Below are 21,169 nucleotides of genomic sequence, written 5' to 3'. Positions count from 1 at the left end.
TGAAAGAAAATGTTTCATTTTGATTTTCGTGATAGAAAATTCAGCTGAAACCTATCTTTTTCCATGGAAAATTTCAATGAAACCCCATTTTCAGTGGGGGAAAAATTTCATGGAATGTTTTTGACCAGCCCTAAATAATTTATTATTATTAATGATGTAACCCTTCTACCATGTGATGTCAGCAGCAACCAGGTCCAGCTTCAATATGTGGGGATTGCTCTTTATAAAATAGAACCAGCTTCAATCCCCACCTAGAAATCTGGTAAAACTAAACCCCATCCCTGTACTCCTCTAAGAGGAACACACAGCAGACCGAGGCCAGAGTCTGATCTCCAGTCTAAGATGAACCATGATAGTGCCCTCCTTTCAGACTCACTCTCAGACATGCTGGGTAGTGGTGGTTTACCCCCAGGAGGCCCACTGTACATGTTGGGTGGTGGCTTCAATCCAGCAACTTTTTGCTGCCCAAGTCCCATGTTATGGACCATCTCATATGGGGCTCCTACTAATTCCCTCACAGGTAATGGACAGTGCCTATGTACTGTTTTTATTTGACCTTGCTTGCTCTCAGGTTTGATCTTGTAGACCAGCAGATCTCCTAGTTTTTCCACCACCAGGTAATGTGTTACATCTGTTTGCTATCTTACATTTGTCATCAACACCCATATTTGCAACAGAACTCTGTCTCCTGGCAGGAGCTCCAGAGAATACAATCTAGCATCATACCAGTGCTTATTTCTGTCTGAGTTGTTATCGGCTTCAGCCATAGCTAAGCAATAAGCATCTCGCAACATTTCTCTTAATCAGGTTGACATACTGGTATCCCATTCCTAGCTATCTTCATCATCCTATCCACCAAACCTCCTAATCTGAGGTTCTCATCCAAACATCGGGAAATACAGTTTGACTCCTGTAACTTCCTTTCTTGAGACATCGTACGTATGCACAAAAATTCAGTATGCCAGCTTCAAGTTGACTTCTGCTCTGGATGTATAGTCCCCAACATATTTAACAGAGTTCAATTAAACTATTCTGTCTAAAGATCACCTTGTGGGTGATTGTGCTTGTCCTGGACTTCTTAATTCCTGCCATCTTAATCACTTCCTTCAGAAAATGATTTTCAAAGTCCTCTCCTTGGTCAGTGATCTTAGCTGGAAATCTATACATGGAATAGTATTTCTCCCACAACATTCAAGTAACTGAGGTGGACTTCTGGTCATGTATAGAACATGTACACACATACCAAGTAAAGTGGTCAGTCACTACTAAGGTGTTCGCAGCATCTTTTCTGGATGCTTCTAAAGACAGGAATTCAATGCATACCAGCTCCAAATGTTTGCTGCTAATGATATTCTCCAGGTATGCATCTCTAATGGGTAGAGTTTTCCTTTGAAGACACCAACACATCTTGCATTTCTTGCAAACATCCTAGCCATCTAGGAACCAATAGAACCACTAAGTTCCAGGAGTCTCTCCATTCCCAAATATCCAAAAGTTATCAAGGAAGCCCCACATGGCCAGGGCTCTGTAATCTTTCAGTAGCACTAACTGTCTTCATTGATTTAGTAAAGGGTCTGCTGTGCAGAACTCCCTGAATCAGTTTTCGTTCAGTACATTTTCTCAACAGTAGTTTGTCCTCTGGGATAGAGTTAATAATCATGGCTGGATTTTGCCTCTCCTTTTTAGTGAGCTGTGTGTCACGAATATTGTTATTTTGCCGTTGGGCTTCTTACCAGTCTGCAGTATTGAGTCTAGGTCTAACACAAAACAGCTCACTGAGGCTAATGGAACATTTTCAGGGACAGGCCCAAAGTTTCTGCAATACAGTCGAGAAGACTATCCTGGATCTCTGACTCTTGATGGCTCGTACTGCAAACACCTCTCACAGCAATTTCTGAAGCCTGTGGATGCTGAGACAATACATTCACATTTACACTGCTTCTCCTGCGTCAGCACTGGAGGCTGAACATGTAGTTAGACAAATCAGACACCCATCTCTGACCTGTAGCATCCATCTGGGAACTTGTTCAGACATAAGTGAATAGATTTGTCTGTCCACACCTGAAACTGAGTACTATACAAGTAGTCTCAATTTTTTTTCAGTAACAGCCCACTTTAAGATCAAGAACTTCAGCTTGTGAATGAGATAGCTGGGGACTCTGATTGTGAGACTTTCTATCAAAGGGCACAAGTTTCTGTTTGCCTTCAACCTCCTGGTAAAGGACTGCTCCCAAATCTTCCAGTATCTTTATGTAGGATAAAGGGTTTGCTTGGGTCAGAAAAGACTAGGACTGGAGCATGGGTTAGGAAATTAATGATTTCCCAAAAAGTCTTTTTACATCTCTCATCCTATTGGGGTCTAAAGGGTTCCCAGGGGCCATCCTGGTCACAGCTGAAGCAAAAGGATTGTCCTCTCCCTTTACACTTAGGTGGGATGGTGACTCTAAATGCCAGTCTTTCTGGATCTCTGCAGCTTATGGCTCCTTGTACCCTGAAGTCTTAGATGGGCTGATGGTACTCTGTAGTTCAGCCATCTGTTCTGTCATGACACCCATTTGTTGGGCAAGTTCCTCTTTGATGCTCGCCATCAGTGCCTTGGTTGGTCACATTGGTGCTGCACTGTCTGGTTCAGATGGTTAGACTTCCCAGCCCTCATTGCCTGCCTGCCTTTTTTCCCTCCTCTTTGACCTCTCATCAACAGAAAGTGACTTGATGGACTTTCCTGTCATTCTCTTCACCAAAGATTGAGCAACTTTGGGTTGTACTAATAAGTGCCTCATATAATTTGGGTCAGTCTGGTCCAGTCCATTTGCTCAGCAGTCACTGCTTCCTTCATTACAGCTCACTGTAAAAGTTTCTCTTTATGTAGGCGGAAACTTTGTCACACTTTTGCACTGTCACCATCTGTCATGGAGGAACTTACAGTAAATGTCCCCAGAGCTGTCTGTTCTCCCAAATGCATGATGGGTGGGCCTCTAGGCAGTCCTTTACATCAAACCCATCTTCCGCAGGGATTGGAACTGCACTCCCAGAGAATAACCTTAATTGTCAGTACAGGCTTGGCATAACATGGGGCAGTACAATGTTTTCTAATGCCTGCCTCAGAGCCTTTGTCCATACACCCAGTGATGCTGCAGCTCCCAGGCTTGGGGCTGCCGGGCCAAAAAACCTGGCCTTTCAGGCATGGTCTTTCCATCTTTTCCAAGAAAGGCTGGCATTTTCATTAAAAATCATGCATCTGAAGCTAGAGTCAATGGGGGCTGGCGTCCAGAGGCTAACAGCTTCCACAAGCTCACTGCCACCACTATCTCACTTGGAACTTGTGAGGGTTCCACTGACTGCTCACATAGCACTGAAAATGCACCTCCCTCCCTCATAACTACGCGCCCACTCATTCTGCACTTGCTCAGGCATTCTGTGTGTGCCCATAAAATGGATTTTTTGGAGCCCTCAGATATCCCTGTTAGTAAAAGGCATTTCTTAGTATCAATATCCCTCTCCTTATACCAGGTCTCCAACATGTATACAGGCATTATGCACATTGCAATTCCCCCCCCAATATAATAAAATTGCTTTCCGAAATTAATGATTTACTCAAAATGTGTTTGCCAGGGGTACTGAACCAGGATTGTGGAAAAGCCTCCAAAAGTGTGACGCGTATCGCAGGTGGTGTCATGAGCAACAAGGGCAGGGTTCAGTATTTAGGGGTTCCTCTTAATATTACAAAAAGAACCAGTTTGAGCCATCTCCCAGAAATCTGCTAACACCCCTGGTTGCCTCTAGGAACCAATATTTCCCCTCTTGTAAGCACTGAATTTGTGTCTAACAAAATAATTTTTTTATTAAGAGGAGAGGGAACTTCTTTTCTGCTTTGTCTTTCACTCAACACTGTACTCACACCATATCTAAAGTTCAGCCCCTAAACCAGCTTATCAGTGATTCCAGCTCTAACGATCATTGACCAGAAACAAGGACTCTCAAATGAGCCAAATCCTTACAAAAGAATAAACAGAACAGAATAAGGTCATACAGCCTGGCATGGTGCCCTTTCTCTCTTTCCTATTAAGTCTCTCAATGGAACCATTGGTAACTTCAACAAATAATAACCTGTGGATTTATAGAACTGAAGGGGGATTGAAGATCTGCAAGGTAACTTGTTGGCAGAGAATATTTCATATTTATACGTAAAGACCTTGATTCTTCCCTCATAACATTTCTTGAAATTTATGACACCCTCTTTTGCTTTAAAGTAAAAGAATTCCTAAATAACATTCCTAGCTATGTTGGGGAGGAAAGTTTAAAAATAGAAATTACATATATCAAGCTTTTATATTTTGTATCAATTGATCTTAAACGCTTAGGGGTACAAGTTACTCTTGATACCAATAATTATTATCAATCTAACTGTGCCCTGCCTTTAAACAAAATAGCCTAATACTTGTGAACTAAAGCAATGTGTTACTAAATTGAGTTGAACCTATAACCTACCGAAAAGGATAGAGTTACCTAGATTTCTATATTTGTTGGCAGTGTTACTGAACAGTGTCTCCAATCTTTTTTTTTTTTAATTTAAAGAAGCTGGGTAAGGTAATTACTAAGTCTAGTTGGGAATGGTGATGCCCTAGGGTAAGATGAAGTATTTTAATTACATCTAGAGAGAAAAGAAGCTTTTATTAGCTAACATTAAGACTTACTAATAGGCATCACTATAAATATACATTCACCTACAGCAGAGTTTCCCAAACTTTTTTGGCCACGGAACACTTTTTAGCCTATTACGAAACACTTATAATATTATTTTGTATTTGTTTGGTTTTCAAATAAAAAATTGCTTTATTTATGCTCAAATATATTTCATTTTATAAAACAAAGCAAAATTACAAATTTAAAATAACTTGAACTAACAATTTCTAACTGGAAAGTGTGTATAAAGTAGCACAGAAATCAAGTGCAAGAGTCAAAATTAAAAACAGTGTTCTACTTTAAAAAAATTGTTTCTATATATACACAAACACCAAACAAATTAGATTTTTACTAGGAAAATCTATTTTTATAAACAGGAATACAAATTTGGATTTAATGGGATTGGTGTTTCTGCATTTTTCTATCACAAATTCGTTTGATATTAGGAATAATGCTGGGAAGTTGAGTCCTCATGTCAGGCGCAGCATCAAGTCTATTCCTATATTTGGTTTTTGTTGAAGTATAATAAGAAAATCCTGTCTCACACAAATGAGGAAGGAGCACTTGAACTGCACGTTTAGCTACATTAGGGTACTCTTCGATTAGGCTGCTCCAAAAATTATTCAGCGGAAGATCCTTAAACGTTTGTTTCCAATCAGAATCAGAAATTAAGTCAATTAGGCTTTCATAATAGTGCGCAGTAAAGCCAACTGGTTTGGCTGTAATTACAAACAGATTTTGAACCCAAGCATTATCATCAGTAGTTGTAGGAAAATATTCTAATAAAGAGGCCTGCAAGTCACGTAAGTGCTGTAAAATCGTGCTGGAAACTTCTTCATGGACTGTAGAATTTATTTCAGTCAGAAATTTATGTAGCATAGGGAAGCAGTCGAAGTTATTCTGTTCTACAGAAGATGCCCAGAATTCCAGTTTCTTTTTTAAAGATGAAATTTTATCCATTGTAGTAAAAATGGTCACATTCTTTCCTTGCAGCGACAGATTAATTTAATTTCATTTTGCAAAAATATCTGCAAGATACGCAAGTCTCATTAGCCATGAGGAATTTGTCAGACAGTCATTAAATTTTCGTCCTGAATTATCTGAAGTGAAGAATACCAGTAGTTCACTACGAAGCTCAAAAAGCCTCACAAGCACTTTTCCTCAGGATAGCCACCTCACTTCTGTATGTAAAAGAAGCGTTTGGGGCTGACTACCCATTTCCTCGCACAACATTTTAAATAACCTGGATTGAAGTGGTCGAGATTTGACAAACTTGATAATTTGTACTGCTTCATCGAGCACAATTTTCAGATATGCTAGTATTTTTTTAACTGCAAGTGCTTGTCTGTGTAGAACACAATGGCTCTTAGTGCTTTCTGGTGCCACACTTATGATTCACATTACAGCTCCCTTAATCTTCCCGATCATTGCCCGAGCACCGTCAGTATGTATGTATACATCAATACATTTCCCCCAACTAATTTCATGCTTTCTGATAAAATTGTTGATGCAGTTGAATAATTCTTCTCCAGTCGTGCAGCTTTGCAAAGATTCACATAAGAGCAGGTCCTCTTCATTAATATTAAATCTATATCGGACAAATACTAGTATCACAACAAGTCCTGAACATCAGTGGACTCATCTAGCTGCAATGAATACTCGTGGCAAATTTTCAGTCTGCAAACTAGCTCTTTGTCTATGTCATCGGCAAGATCTTTAATACGGCGTGCAACGGTATTATTTGACAACTGTACCGCATCAGTGTTTTTACCAGACTGCTCGCTCAACATGCACATTACAATATCTTTCGCGCAAGGCTTGATAAGCATTTCTCCAATAGTGTGAGCTTCTCCGGCAAGCGCTATACGGTAACTTACTCGATAAGATGCCTCTGTTGCACTTTCGTTGTCTGTTTTAGCAATTTTAATCATCGAAAGTTTACAATTTCCAAGTGAGGCACACTGCCTCTTGAAAAACGTTATATCTTTGTCTTTGTATTCAGCGTGCTTGGTTTCCAAAAGCCTACGAAGTTTAGCAGGAGCCAATGAACTGTTTGCTCGTATTTTGTTGCACATGACGCACTGCACATCAGGAACATTTTTATTTCCAACACACGTAAAACTGAAAGACAAATAACTTTCATCATACTTTCATTTCGGTCTTTTAACATCTGCTTCTTCTTGTTTTTTTATATACTTCGGTGGAAATTCTTTCACCTTGGATAACTCACTAGTACTAACAGATTTTTCGGCAACAAAAGACTGCGATCGTTCATCCTCACTTTGAAGCGTCACAGTATTTGCTAGTTTATTTCAGCCACAGTTGGAGTACCAGAAGAACTTGCTTTTCATTTCAAAGTTCCTTCTTTTAGCCACAAATCCATGGTGATTAGGTTTAGTAACAATATTTAGAAATACTGATTTTTGTCAAATTTTGTTTGTCACAAATATTTATATTGTTTTGAGTGAAGCTAGTTTAGTTGTGCTTATCGCACACACAGTAAAGACCTACTGGTTTGAACGTGTTAAGTGAATATGTTATATTCAACATGGCGTAAAGAGAATGGTGTGTGCATACGGCTGCAGTTTGCGCAGCCTCAAGCGGAAGGGGAACGACGTCACTAACTGAAAAGTGCCCGAAAGCGGTAGACGTCAACATGCTTGCGTGCCGCGTTCTCTTTACGCCATGATATTCAATATGAGATCTATCAATAACCGGGAAAAGAGTTTTATGTTCAATTATAGTCATTCAAAAAGAGTTGTAAACTACGCTTCAAATATGCCAAATTTAAATTAAAAAAAAATTAAAGGCCATTTTTTAAAATTACGATTCTTTCATGGAACACCTATTCACATCGTGCAGAACACCAGTGTTCCGTGGAACACAGTTTGGGAAACGCTGACCTACAGATATGATTTTATAAAATTATTGTTAGTTAAAGGCCAAAAAGTTCCCTTTTTAAAACACTTCCAGCATCATTTCTTTGCCTACAGAGCTTACTATTAGCAGCAGTTCATAAGATCTCTTACCAAAATTGAATTCGCCTCACTTAAAATTGGTTCTTCCAGAGGTCTCCTCTCAAGAGTTTATAAATGCAGTCAAGATATTTTTATAATGGAGCATAGGTTTGTTTTTAATATTTGCAGTAAGGATTTTGGCAGAGAAGTGAAAGAGGACTGGGCTTTTGTTTCAAACTGTGCGGCTTGTTTGCCTTTAGATCTCAGTAAGACTGTTTATTAAAATGTCTATGCGGTGGAAACTTCTGTTTCTTCAGAGCACTGGTATATCTATCTATCTCTCCAGCTGTCTCTAGCATGCCAATCACAATAGTATCTAAGACACCATATTAGGAAGCTACCAGGTGCTGTACTACACATCTATTTCTGGAGTCGGGGGAGGGGGAATCTGTGGACTAAGTCCTGAACTCCTCATAAATTTTGGCTCGTTATAGACTGAGTAAAACTCAGGCACTGAATGTACCTCACCTTTTTGAAGGTGCGCAGAGGAGGATGGTACAAGAGGCCAGCATAAAGGCCAGGTATAAGTGCAGTTTTTGTACTCAGGGAGGGAGAGGTGAGGAGAAAGTGACACTATAGTCACACTCCCCTCCCCGCCACTCATGGGGTGGGACTATTTCCCAAGGATGAGTATCCTTATGACTGGGTACCAGGATGGGTCACACTGAGAATGCCACACTCAGGGCAGGCTGCAAGAAATAGGGCAGACAATCCCCCCAAACTGGTAAGTTTACTCTATAATTAGAGTGGTGTCGGAGAGAAGGCTTTGGATTCTTTGACCATGGGATGGTGTTCCAAGAAGAAGGATTGCTAGGAAGAGACGGGCTCCACCTAACGAAGAGAGGGAAGAGCATCTTTGCAAGCAGGCTGGCTAACCTAGTGAGGAGGGCTTTAAACTAGGTTCCCCGGGGGAAGGAGACCAAAGCCCTGAGATAAGTGGGGATGTGGGATACCGGGAGGAAGCACGAGCAGGGGCACACAAGAGGGGAGGGCTCCTGCCTCATATTGAGAAAGAGGGACGATCAGCGAGTTATCTCAAGTGCCCATACACAAATGCAAGAAGCCTGGGAAACAAGCAGGGAGAACTGGAAGTCCTGGCACAGTCAAGGAATTATGATGTGATTGGAATATCAGAGACTTGGTGGGATAACTCACATGACTGGAGTACAGTCATGGACGGATATAAACTGTTCAGGAAGGACAGGCAGGGCAGAAAAGGTGGGGGAGTTGCATTGTATGTAAGAGAGCAGTATGACTGCTCAGAGCTCCTGTATGAAACTGCAGAAAAACCTGAGAGTCTCTGGATAAAGTTTAGAAGTGTGAGCAACAAGGGTGATGTCATGGTGGGAGTCTGCTATAGACCACAGGACCACAGGGATGAGGTGGACGAGGCTTTCTTCTGGCAACTCACGGAAGTTACTACATTGCAGGCCCTGGTTCTCATGGGAGACTTCAATCACCCTGATATCTTCTGGGGGAGCAATACAGCGGTGCACAGACAATCCAGGAAGTTTTTGGAAAGTGTAGGGGACAATTTCCTGGTGCAAGTGCTGGAGGAACCAACTAGGGGCAGAGCTCTTGACCTGCTGCTCACAAACCGGGAAGAATTAGTAGGGGAAGCAAAAGTGGATGGGAACCTGGGAGGCAGTGGCCATGAGATGGACGAGTTCAGGATTCTGACACAAGGAAGAAAGGAAAGCAGCAGAATATGGAACCTGAACTTCAGAAAAGCAGACTTTGACTCCCTCAGGGAACTGATGGGCAGCATCCCCTGGGAGAATAACATGAAGGGGAAAGGAGTCCAGGCTGTATTTTAAGGAGCTGGCTGTATTTTAAAGAATCCTTATTGAGGCTGAAGGAACAAACCATTCTGATGTGTAGAAAGAATAGTAAATATGGCAGGCGACCAGCTTGGCTTAACAGTGAAATCCTTGCTGATCTTAAACACAAAAAAGAAGCTTACCAGAAGTGGAAGATTGGACAAATGACTAGGGAGGAGTATAAAAATATTGCTTGGGCATGCAGGAGTGAAATCAGGAAGGCCAAATCACACTTGGAGTTGCAGCTAGCAAGGGATCTTAAGAGTAACAAGAAGGGTTTCTTCAGGTATGTTAGCAACAAGAAGAAGGTCAAGGAAAGTGTGAGCCCCTTACTGAATGGGGAAGGCAACCTAGTGACAGAGGATGTGGAAAAAGCTAATGTACTCAATGCTTTTTTTGCCTCTGTCTTCACAAAAAAGGTCAGCTCCCAGACTACTCCACTGGGCAGCACAGTATGGGGAGGAGGTGACTAGCCCTCTGTGGAGAAAGAAGTGGTTCAGGACTATTTAGAAAAGCTGGATTAGCATAAGTCCATGGGGCCAGATGAGCTGCATCCAAGAGTGCTAAAGGAGTTGGTGGATGTGAATGCAGAGCCATTGGCCATTATCTTTGGAAATTCATGGCGATCGGGGGAGGTCCCGGGCGACTGGAAAATGGCTAATGTAGTGCCCATCTTTAAAAGAGGGAAGAAGGAGGATCCGGGGAACTACAGGCCAGTCAGCCTCACCTCAGTCCCTGGAAAAATCATGGAGCAGGTCTATAGGGAATTAATTTTGAAGAACTTAGAGGAAAGGAAAGTGATCAGGAACAGTCAGCATGGATACACCAAGGGCAAGTCATTCCTGAGTAACCTAATTGCATTCTATGGTGAAATAACTGGCTCTGTGGATGAGGGGAAAGCAGTGGACATGTTATTCCTTTACTTTAGCAAAGCTTTTGATACGGTCTCTCACAGTATTTTTGCCAGTAAGTTAAAGAAATATGGGCTGGATGAATGGACTATAAGGTGGATGGAAAGCTGGCTAGACTGTCGGGCTCAATGGGTAGTGATCAATGGCTCCATGTCTAGTTGGCAGCCCGTATCAAGTGGAGTGCCCCAAGGGTCGGTCCTGGGGCCGGTTTTGTTGAATATCTTCATTAATGATCTGGAAGACGGCGTGGATTGCACCCTCAGCAAATTTGCAGATGACACTAAACTGGGAGGAGACGTAGATACGTTGGAGGGTAGGGATAGGACACAGAGGGACCTAGACAAATTAGAGGATTGGGCCCAAATAAATCTGATGAGGTTCAACAAGGACAAGTGCAGAGTCCTGCACTTAGGACGGAAGAATCCCATGCACCACTACAGACTAGGGACCGAATGGCTGGGCAGCAGTTCTGCAGAAAAGGACCTAGGGGTTACAGTGGGTGAGAAGCTGGATATGAGTCAGCAGTATGCCCTTGTTGCCAAAAAGCCTAATGGCATTTTGGGCTGTATAAGTAGGAGCATTGCCAAGCAGATCAAGGGACATGATCTTTCCCCTCTATTCGGCATTGGTGAGGCCCCATCTGGAGTACTGTATCCAGTTTTGGGCCCCTCACTACAAGAAGGATGTGGAAAAATTGGAAAACGTCCAGTGGAGGCCAAGAAAAATGCTTAGGGGGCTGGACCACATGACTTATGAGGAGAGGCTGAGGGAACTACGATTATTAAGTCTGCAGAAGAGAAGAATGAGGGGGGATTCGATAGCTGCTTTCAACTACCCAAAAGGCGGTTCCATACGATGTCTCTAGATTGTTCTCAGTGGGAGCAGATGACAGAACAAGGAGTAATGGTCTCAAGTTGCAGTGGGGGAGGTTTAGTTTGGATATTAGGAAAAACTTTTTCACTAGGAGGGTGGTGAAGCACTGGTATGGGTTACCTAGGGAGATGACCTTAAAAACCTCCTTCCTTAGAGGCTTTTAAGGTCAGGCTTGACAAAGCCCTAGTTGGGATGATTTAATTGGGGATTGGTCCTGCTTTGAGCAGGGGGTTGGACTAGATGACCTCCTGAGGTCCCTTCCAACCCTGATATTCTATGATTCTATGATTCTAGAGTCACCACGCCAGTAACAAAAGAGCTTCTGCAATGCCACACTGGTTAACCAGAAGCCAAACGTAGTCCCCTTTGGGCATTCCAGCCCTGAGCTTCCAACCTGACAACTAAGTCTAATATAGTGAGGGGTTACTGAAAACCTTATTCACTATACCTAAAGTTCTACCAATCCTAAAAGATTGGTTAAGATGAATCTCAGATCTTACCCAAATATCACTGTCAGCCAATCCTTATGAACTAAATCTAACACTTATTAATAAAAGAAAAAAGAAAGAAGAGAGAAATAAACTATTAAAAGATCAATACACATACAAATGAGTGTAATGTCCTTAGACCAGTTTAATAGCAGAGATAGTGAGGTTTCTGATTTGTAAAAGTCTCTCTGGAATCAATCCAAAGGGTTATAGTCTAATAGGCAGTTCAGGTATTGAGTGGGTTAGAGTTTTTCCATAAGAATTCCAGGTAATCCAAGTAACTACCTGGAGATCTTGGTCCTACGGCTTAGATCTTCTCTGTTAAAGTTTAAGCAGACCTGAGATGAAAGGATCAGGCCTAAGATTCCTCTCTTATAGCTCTCCAGCAGGCTGACAAGAAATTGTCACAGCAGAGCTGTCCTCTGAGGAAGAATAGGCAGTGCAGATAGTTGGTGGACATTTCCTTTGAAGTTAATTTTCTGTTTCTGATGCATACACAGGTAATCTAGTTAGACTGTAAGACAACAACTGATCATTCATTACAACAGAGATAGTTATTAGTTTCCTGCAGTGTCTGACATCTTTGATCTTAAGGTTAACTGACCACAGGTGCATACATAATAGAAGAGAATTAAGACATGAAAAGGATTTTATCATCTAAAAGCTAATTTGGTTACATCGTTAAACTTCTAACAAAATATAGGTAAACACAGACAAATACACTTAGCAATTATTCTTAACAATACAAAGTGAATGAGTTTGAGATCGCTAGCCTAATTAACATTTCTTTGATACCGTACGTAAGAGGATTGTTTTGATTACAATTGCAATGCCTCTTGTTAAGTTACTATGGCTCATACACTGGTTGGTTCTGCCAGTGTCACAATCCTGAACCCCGCTTTGGGTTAAATTCTGTGTATTTTGTATGGATGTGTGGTAATGGAGCAAGAGGATAAAGGGCACCTCTTCACCCTTCCTCCACCCACACTGTAACCAGGAAGAATGGTGACCTAGCACTACACTGAGCACTGGTAATGGCTGGCTATTTCATTCCATTATGGCTGACAGCTGAAGATATACAAATTCAGACTGTGCATAAGGTATAAATATTAAACAGTGAGGGTAATAATGACTGCAACAATTTACCAAGTGCTGGAGTGGGTTCTCCATCACTGGCCATTTTAAAATGATGATTCTTTCATTTGTTTTCTAAAAGATAAGCTCTAGGAATTATTTTGGGGAAGTTCAATCACCTTTTTTGTACAGGTGATCAGCCTAGATCAGCGGTTCTCAAACCATGGGTCGGGACCCCACAGTGGGTCACGACCCCATTTTAATGGGGTCTCCAGGGCCAACATTAGACTTGCTGGGATTCAAGGCTGAAGCTGAAGTCCGAGCTCCACCCCCACCTGGGATAGCAGGGCTCTGGCTCTCGCCCCCTCTCCTCCCACCCAGGGCTGCAGGGCTCAGGCTCCTGCCCCCTCTCCCGCACCCAGGGTCATGTAGTAACTTTGTTATTAGAAGGGGGTCGTGGTGCAATGAAGTTTGAAAATCCCTGGCCCAGATGATCACAGTGATCTCTTCAGACTTGGAATCTATGAATTCATCAGTGTTCCTGGATTGCAAAGGATCACTGCTGCCATAAGCACTTACTGATTTGCAGAAGAACTAACCTTTAGGTCTGGGGCTTTTGGGTCAGCCATAAGGGTGATGATTGCACTGCTTGAAGGAACCTAGAGCCAGCTGACCTGAGCCTACCCTGTACAGGCAGAGAAGCTAAGAGAACCTCTGTTCAGTGGCTACAGGTCTGTTCCTTGCTCACATATCCACAAAGTACCCCTTAAATTCCATATACCCCCTTATTTTTCCAATAACATATAAAAGGATTCATTATAAAATGCAATAAAGGTATCACAATATTTTATCTTATGTTCTTCTCCCATTCTTCTTTCTTTTATTATTACTTCCCCAATTGTATTTTTAGATTCTTATATGTGTTAGGTTGTTTTGCTCTCATATGGTTATTGCTATGCAGTGCTGTACCTGAAATATTTAATCAAAACTGAAAGTAGGAAAATAAAGTAGAAGTTGCCTTTTTTTGCCAGTGCCACCTAATCTCCAGGAATGCTTTTCTTCTCTTCATTTATGGTTGAGGGAGTAACCAAGATAGCAGAGAACATTCGCATCAGGGCATAGTACCCAAGAGTCCTGATTCCCAGCTTCCTACTCAAATCCCTAAACTCCCCTCCACTCCCAAATCTCCCTCCTACTGTATCTATATTTTAGAGTACTGTCCTGATCATAAGTGGAAGCACATGACAAAACCATGGTTACAAAATCTCTCATGTAATCATATTTCATAGGATCCAGGAGGCTGCCCTTAGTGCTTCAGAAAGAAACTTAATTTTACATTGAGTCACAGTAGAAAAAGAGAAAAACACATTCATATAGGGGAATATGATCTGATGTAGGTCTGAGCTCAACAGGATCACAAATGAATTCCTTTCCCATCTATTTAGTGTGGTCTAAAGACTAATGATCTAATCTTATAGTTTATGCTTGTTTCCCAAGTGTTCTTTCTGTGGTGCACATCTTAGTAGAAATAATTATCACCCTCAACAAGCCAAGGCCAAATGTGAGATTCAAACTGTGAGACAAAGACCCAAGATAAGTGATGCTAAAAAATTATTAAGGCAGTAAATTTATAATGTGTGGGGTTATATCTTTAATGTAAATACCCTTTTCTACAACTTCAGTTTCATGCATGCATCTGATGAAGTGGGCTTTAGCCCACAAAAGCTTATGCTCAGATAAATGTGTTAGTCTCTAAGGTGCCACAAGTACTGCTCGTTCTTTCTAAATGTTATATATAGCATTTTTTTAAAAAGATTAACAGATTCCAAGCCTAGAAGGGACTGTTGTGATCATTGAGCCTGACCTCCTACTTCTAGGCCATATAACTTCTCTACTGTAATTGCTATAGCTTACATTTTAGGGGGAAAAACAATCTTGGTTTTAATAGTATCTGTGATGAAGAATCCACCATGACCCTTGGTAAGCTGTTCCAGTGGTTAATTACTCTCACTGTTACAAATGTACACCTTATTTCCAGTCTGAAAGAATACCTTTCTAAATGTAAAGGAGTATGAAATAATTGATTTATTAGAACATACACTAAGAAAGGGCAATGCAGTTATAGTGTGTTGTGCATTAAGAAATACTTACAATCAAAAAAGTAAATTCTATCCAGACCTAAAATCTGGATAAATGAGAAAATTTTAAGGTATTGAGCTGCTTGGAATGTGCATAATGTAATAAGCATATTTGCCACTGTTATTTATCTTAGAATTACAAAACTAATTAAAAATTTACTTGAAATACTTTATGGGATCTTTAGCAGTAAGAATAATTTATTCATAGAAAATTAATGTGACACAATAAGGACTCTGAAAATCAGTCCAGTTTTATATAAGTGCCTAATTTTAGTCACCCAAGTTTGAAAATATTGTCTTGAATTTCCAGAAAGACTGCAGCTAGGTTAGTGTACAAATATGCACAGGAAGTTGCTTTGATGATGGCTGCAAATTCTGGGCATGACGACAAACACACTATTTTGCATGCATTTCTTCATACAGACTTTGGCCACTATAGCTCAAATTTGGCCCTCATTACCTTATTCTGTCATTCTGAATTAGCTTATGCATCTTAAAGTAGATCCTAAAAATCCTGAGAAGCGCATGACAAATTCAACTTGCAGACCCATATGACATACAAAATGAGGCTAGATATGCATCAGCATGTATTTATTACACATATCTCCAGTGTTGGGATAATGCCTAATTTTCATTATGGATAAGGAGCAAATCCATACACATAATTTAAACAAGTCTTTGTTTTACACACTATAAATTTTGATTTGATACATGGGGATACACAGGGAAATAATGTGATAGATCTAAGTGGAGTAACAAACCCTATCATTTCCTCCTGCCTCTCTTCTGTGAGCTGCTGTTAGCACCTCTGTTATGCTCTGGTTATGTGCTGTTTTTTGGTGGGTTTTTTGACTGCTCAAAGAGTGAAAAAGCTCCACAGTGTCCCATTAGTGGTTTCCAATTTTCTACTGATTTATTACAACCTACAGTAATATAGACTGAAAATGTGGTGTTACTCTCCTTTACTTTATTTCTGTCTGTAATAGTTCTGGTGGGAGAAAAGGTATATCTGACCACTTGTCTAAGATGTGTAGGGGACTACCAAATTCAGAGTCCATTTTGGTCAGTTTCAGTCACAGGATTTTAAAAATAATAAATGTCACGATTTCAGCTATTTAAATCTGAAATTTCATGATGTTGTAATTGTAGGGGTACTGACCCAAAAAGGGGGTGGGTGCTGGTTGCAAGGTTATTGTAAGGGAGGTTACGATACTCCTAGCCTTACTTCTGCACTGCTGCTGGTGGCGGTGCTGCCTTCAGAGCTGGGCATCTGGAGCGTGGCAGCTGCTGGCCAGGAGCCCAGCTCTGGAGGCAGAGCCGCCACCAGCAGCAGCAGCGCAGAAGTAAGGATGGCACGGTATGGTATTGCCACCCTTCCTGCTGCACTGCTCTCTGCAGAGCTGGGCCCTCAGTCAGCAGCCACCACGCTCTGGCCGCCCAGCTCTGAAGGCATCGCAGAAGTAAGGATGGCAATATTGCAACCCCACTAAAGTAACCTTGTGACTCCCCCTGCAACTCCCTTTTGGGTCAGGACCTCCAATTTGAAAAATGCTGGTCTTCCCCGTGAAATCTGTATAGTATAGGGTAAAAGCACACACAATATCAGATTTCATGGGGGGGAGACCAGATTTCACAGTCCGTGATGCATTTTTCATGGCTGTGAATATGGTAGGGCCCTGAATATGTGTAATGCAAAGGATGGAGCATTATGTATGCTCCTTAACATGGTAAGGATGTACCAGGATAGTAGATACTAATGGAATACTAATGAGATCTGTGTCCTGATAGTCTTTCCTATAATTACAATAGGCATCTTGGCAAGTTTAGAATGATGTCCGCATCTGTGGATATAAATTTGTATCCGTGCAGGGCTCTAACCATGTTGTTTGCTAAGGCATAGTTTACCAAGCAATCCAGAATGTTCTGTATCAGTGACCTGTCCACTTCATTATTTACCACTCCCCCAATCTTTGTGTCATCTGCAAATTTTATCAATAATGATTTTATGTTTTCTTTCAGGTCATTATTAAAAATGTTAAATAGTCTAGGGCCAAGAACTGAACCCTGAAGGACCCCAATAGAAACACATCCCCTCAATGATTAATACATTTGCATAATTCCATTCTGAGATCTATCAATTAGCTATTTTTAATCCATTTAATATGTGACATGTTGATTTTGTGTCATTCTAGTTTCTTCGTCAAAATGCCATGTGGTACCAAGTCAAATGCCTTACAGAAGTCTAAGTATTTTACATTAGGACTATGATCTTAATCAACCAAACTTGTAATCTCATCACAAAAAGATACTAAATTAGTTTGACAAGATCTATTATTATATAGTACCCTCTTTTAATTCTTTGATAATCAAGTCCCACATCAGCCGTCCCATTATTTTGCCTGGGATTAGTGTCAGGCTGACAGCCATGAAATTACCCAAGTCACCCCGTTTATCCCTTTAAATATTGTCACAACATTAACTTTCTTGAAGGCTTCTGGAACTTCCCCATTGTTCCAAAAGTTATTGAAAATAGACATTAATGGTCCCGAGAGCTACTCAACCAGCTGTTTTAAAACTCTTGGATGCACAATAATGTCTGATTTTTATTGCTGCTGTTTAACATCCTTCGTAGTTACTGGTGGAACGGAAAATATGTCATGGTCATCACATGACATGAATACATCATCTGACTTTTTCCAAAAAACATAACAGAAATATTTATTGAATACTTCTGCCTTGTCTGCCTTATTATTGACAGTTTGCCCATTTCCATCAAGTAACAGACTTATACAATTTTTTGAATTCTTTTTTAGAATCCTAAAACTTTAAAAAACTCCTTTTTATTGTCTTTAACTCCGCTGGCCAAATATGTTTCCTTGTGTCTTTTTTGCTACCCTTATCAATTTTATGTAATTCCTAGGTCCTAATTTATATTCATTGCAATCAACTTAACCCTTCAATCCATTTGTTATATATTGGGTTTTCAATTTTTTATTACGGCTTTCACTTCCTCTTTAAGCCTGGCTGGATTTTCAACCAGTGTAATATTCATTCTTGACTGCAGCTTTTGAGGGATAAAGTAAAGTGTAATTCAAGAATTCCCAATTATCATTCACATTTTTGAGTTTACATTCTCCCAGCTGATATGGCTCATAATTATTTTCAGCTTTGTGAAACTGGCCCCTTTAAAGCAACAAAAATATATACAACTGGTGTGGACTTCTTTTCTGTTTGCACATCACAAATGTGATCAAGTCATAATCACTTGCACCTAAGCAACCACTAATGTTTAGTTCTGTGATCAATTCTTCTTTATCAGTCAAGATGAGGTCTAATATAGAATTCCCCTCTGTTTCATGTGACACATGTTGAGTTAGGAAGTTGTCACCTATAATTTTTAGAAATCAAAGGATGTTTTAAAGCTGGCAGAAGGAGATCTCTAGCATATGACATTGAGATTGAAGGCCCACATGATAATACTCTTTTGTTTTGTTTTCTTATTCTCTACATATAGGTGCTTAAGGAGCGGGACATCCTGTTTTCTTGGTGGTTTGTATCAGACACCAACTAGTACCATATCTTTTGTTTTATGTGTTAGAACATTGATACATAATTGTTCAAAATCATTTGCATCCAAATTGTCATTGATATTGCCATTTTTGACACAAAGAGCCATTTCCTTTTCCCTTTTGCCTGATTTTTCCATCTAAATAGGTTATGCCCAGTGATTTTAACATTCCAGTCATGCAAATCTTCCCACCGGTTTTCACAATACTGACTAGGTTAAATTTATATTAATAAAGGAACAATTTCAATTCCTCTTGTTTATTACCCAGGCTCCTGGCATTGGTCTATAGGCAGTTAAATAATTTCTTCTCTTACTGTTCCTTGGTGCCTTGATTGATTTTGCTCTTGACATCTTGATTTCATGTTAAATTAATGCTCATTTGTCTCTCCCTTTTTTTTACCCTTTCCTTTTGTTGTTAGCCTAACACCCTCCTTACCTGTCTCCTAGAAGGCTGGTTTTCCTTCTAATGAGGTGCAACTCATCCAAACTGGACAGTCCTCCTTCTCCATGGAAAGTGGACCAACATTCCATAAAACAAAAATCCTCTCTGCCTTTCACCCCTTACTTAGCCAGCGGTTCATTTACAGAGTCTTTTGCCTTGTACCTTGCTTTGCTTACCAAACAGGCAGGATGTCTTGCACAGTCTTCTACTTCAACATGCTTCTGGGTTCCCTGAAGTTATCTATAGTGTGTGAGATATCCCATGAAGCAGTGTTGTTAGCAATAAAAGATCACTGCTGCAGGTGCTTGTCAGCACTAACTTCAGAAGCCTATCCAATCTTCGAGTGATGTCTAGGGTCTTGGCTCCAGGAAGACACCATAGGTTGGCTCCAGCATGCCATCCTGTTGTCTGCCTGTCCCTTGCACAATGTTCTTTCTGTTCCTTTTAGTATAGAAACATCAGCAAAGATTGCCTGTCTTCTTTGGATAGTTGGAAATCTCCTTGAGTATTATGGAGTTTACCTACTTGTCATTTGGGGAATATGAAGTTTAGTTTAGGTAGTTTACCCACTTCGCTTTTTACTACTACACCACTGACTGAGCAGTCATCCTCAAGTATGTCCCATGCATGTCTCCATTTCATTTGACCAATTGGATCTTAAGAGATATTTTCTGCAGTTTATATGTGGAGAACCTATGATGATTGGATGCTTCTAGCTCTGTAGAATTCCTCCAGGTCCTCTTCTCTCTGATGATCACAGCCTCATCCATGTCTATTGACAGCCATTTAGAATAGCTGGTCCCTTTACCTCTGGTGCTTATGAACTGTCCAGCCTCCTCTTTGGTTTCTGGAACCTTCATCCCCAGTTCCTTTCATTCTTGAACTGGGGATGGTGATGCTTCCCAGGCTGGGCAACCAATACCCCTCAGCCTTTCTGATGCACTGAACAATCAGTACTTATCCTTCCCAACCACAAGTCTTTTTCTCAGGAACAGCCACTAATGTGCACTTCATACAGAGGAAGTATCTTCTGGCTTCAGGGAGGAAAGAAAACATGGCACGATCGCAACCACTATTCCAGCACTGTCCATCACAGCACAGAATATAGAACTGTACCTAGAAAGAAAGCTTCACTCATTTCCTTTCCCAACTCTCTCCAAAAATCCCCTGTTTGCCACTTCTGTTCACCTGCTCAGGAGTTTGTCTGGCAACTGACTTCTATACTAAGCCTCACAGCTCAACTCCACCCCCTCTCTAACAGGGAGGGATTAACCACTCAGAGATGTTAAACCCCGGGGATGATCACAGACCCAAGAGTCCCAGCCACATGGCCCTCTGTGAGACAGAACAAACAGATCTATACCACCTGGCCTGTTTAGGGAGCCAAAAGCCCAATCACAACAACCCTCACAGAGAACAAACAAACTGAACACACAACTCACCAAGTTCCTCTACCTCCAAGCATAGGGTCCTCATCTACTCCCTCCAAAAGTCCCACTTGCAACTCCTGTATACTTCTCATCTGACACTGAGGGCCAGATTCTGTCCTGAACATTTTCCACCCTGACCTTAATGATGTTCATAACACCAGCATTCTCCCTATTCTCCACACCTCCAAAAACTAACAAAAACCATACCCCAAGCAGCGTTTCTATACTGCAAACCAAAACAGATATAGATAGATCTCAGTTACAGCTGTGCAACCCACTGTCCTAATGTATAGTCCTGTTGCCTTGTGGGACCTACGAGGTTATGTAACCCACAGTTGATATTGTCACGGTCAAATAATCCTTAAACAAAACAAAATGAGGTATCAAAGATTTCCCCTCCTCCTCTCTGTGCCCTAGCCATGTGTCACACTGGAGTCTGGGGTTCAACAGGTTGGGAGGTACTGGATGAGCCAATTAGGGATGAAGTAGTCGGTGCGAGGAGAAAGCTGTCTCCCCTTTGAGCCGGATGTAAAGGGAATTTCACTGGCAAGGCAAAATGCAAAATAAATTTGTTTGCAGATGGAATTATTATGTAAACAGCATCAAATTATATTGTTCCTCTACCAAATATGATAAAGTAACTTAAAGATTATGGGACGATTGAAGTTTTTAAACTAAATTACAACACACCCACCTGGTCATTATGGGATTGGAAATCTCAGAGG

The 21,169-nt window shown here is 40.9% G+C and overlaps 1 pseudogene; it reads right to left on the bottom strand.

Annotated features, from left to right (window-relative positions):
* Positions 1–5,076: 5,076 nt before the first annotated feature.
* Positions 5,077–19,874, bottom strand: LOC102943743 (annotated as a pseudogene).
* Between the last annotated feature and the right edge of the window lie 1,295 nt (positions 19,875–21,169).

Source organism: Chelonia mydas, chromosome 1, assembly GCF_015237465.2.
Source record: "Chelonia mydas isolate rCheMyd1 chromosome 1, rCheMyd1.pri.v2, whole genome shotgun sequence".
NCBI lineage: Eukaryota > Metazoa > Chordata > Testudines > Cheloniidae > Chelonia > Chelonia mydas.
The sequence above is the reverse complement of the archived record's forward strand: the minus strand, read 5'-3'. Positions and strand labels throughout refer to the sequence as shown.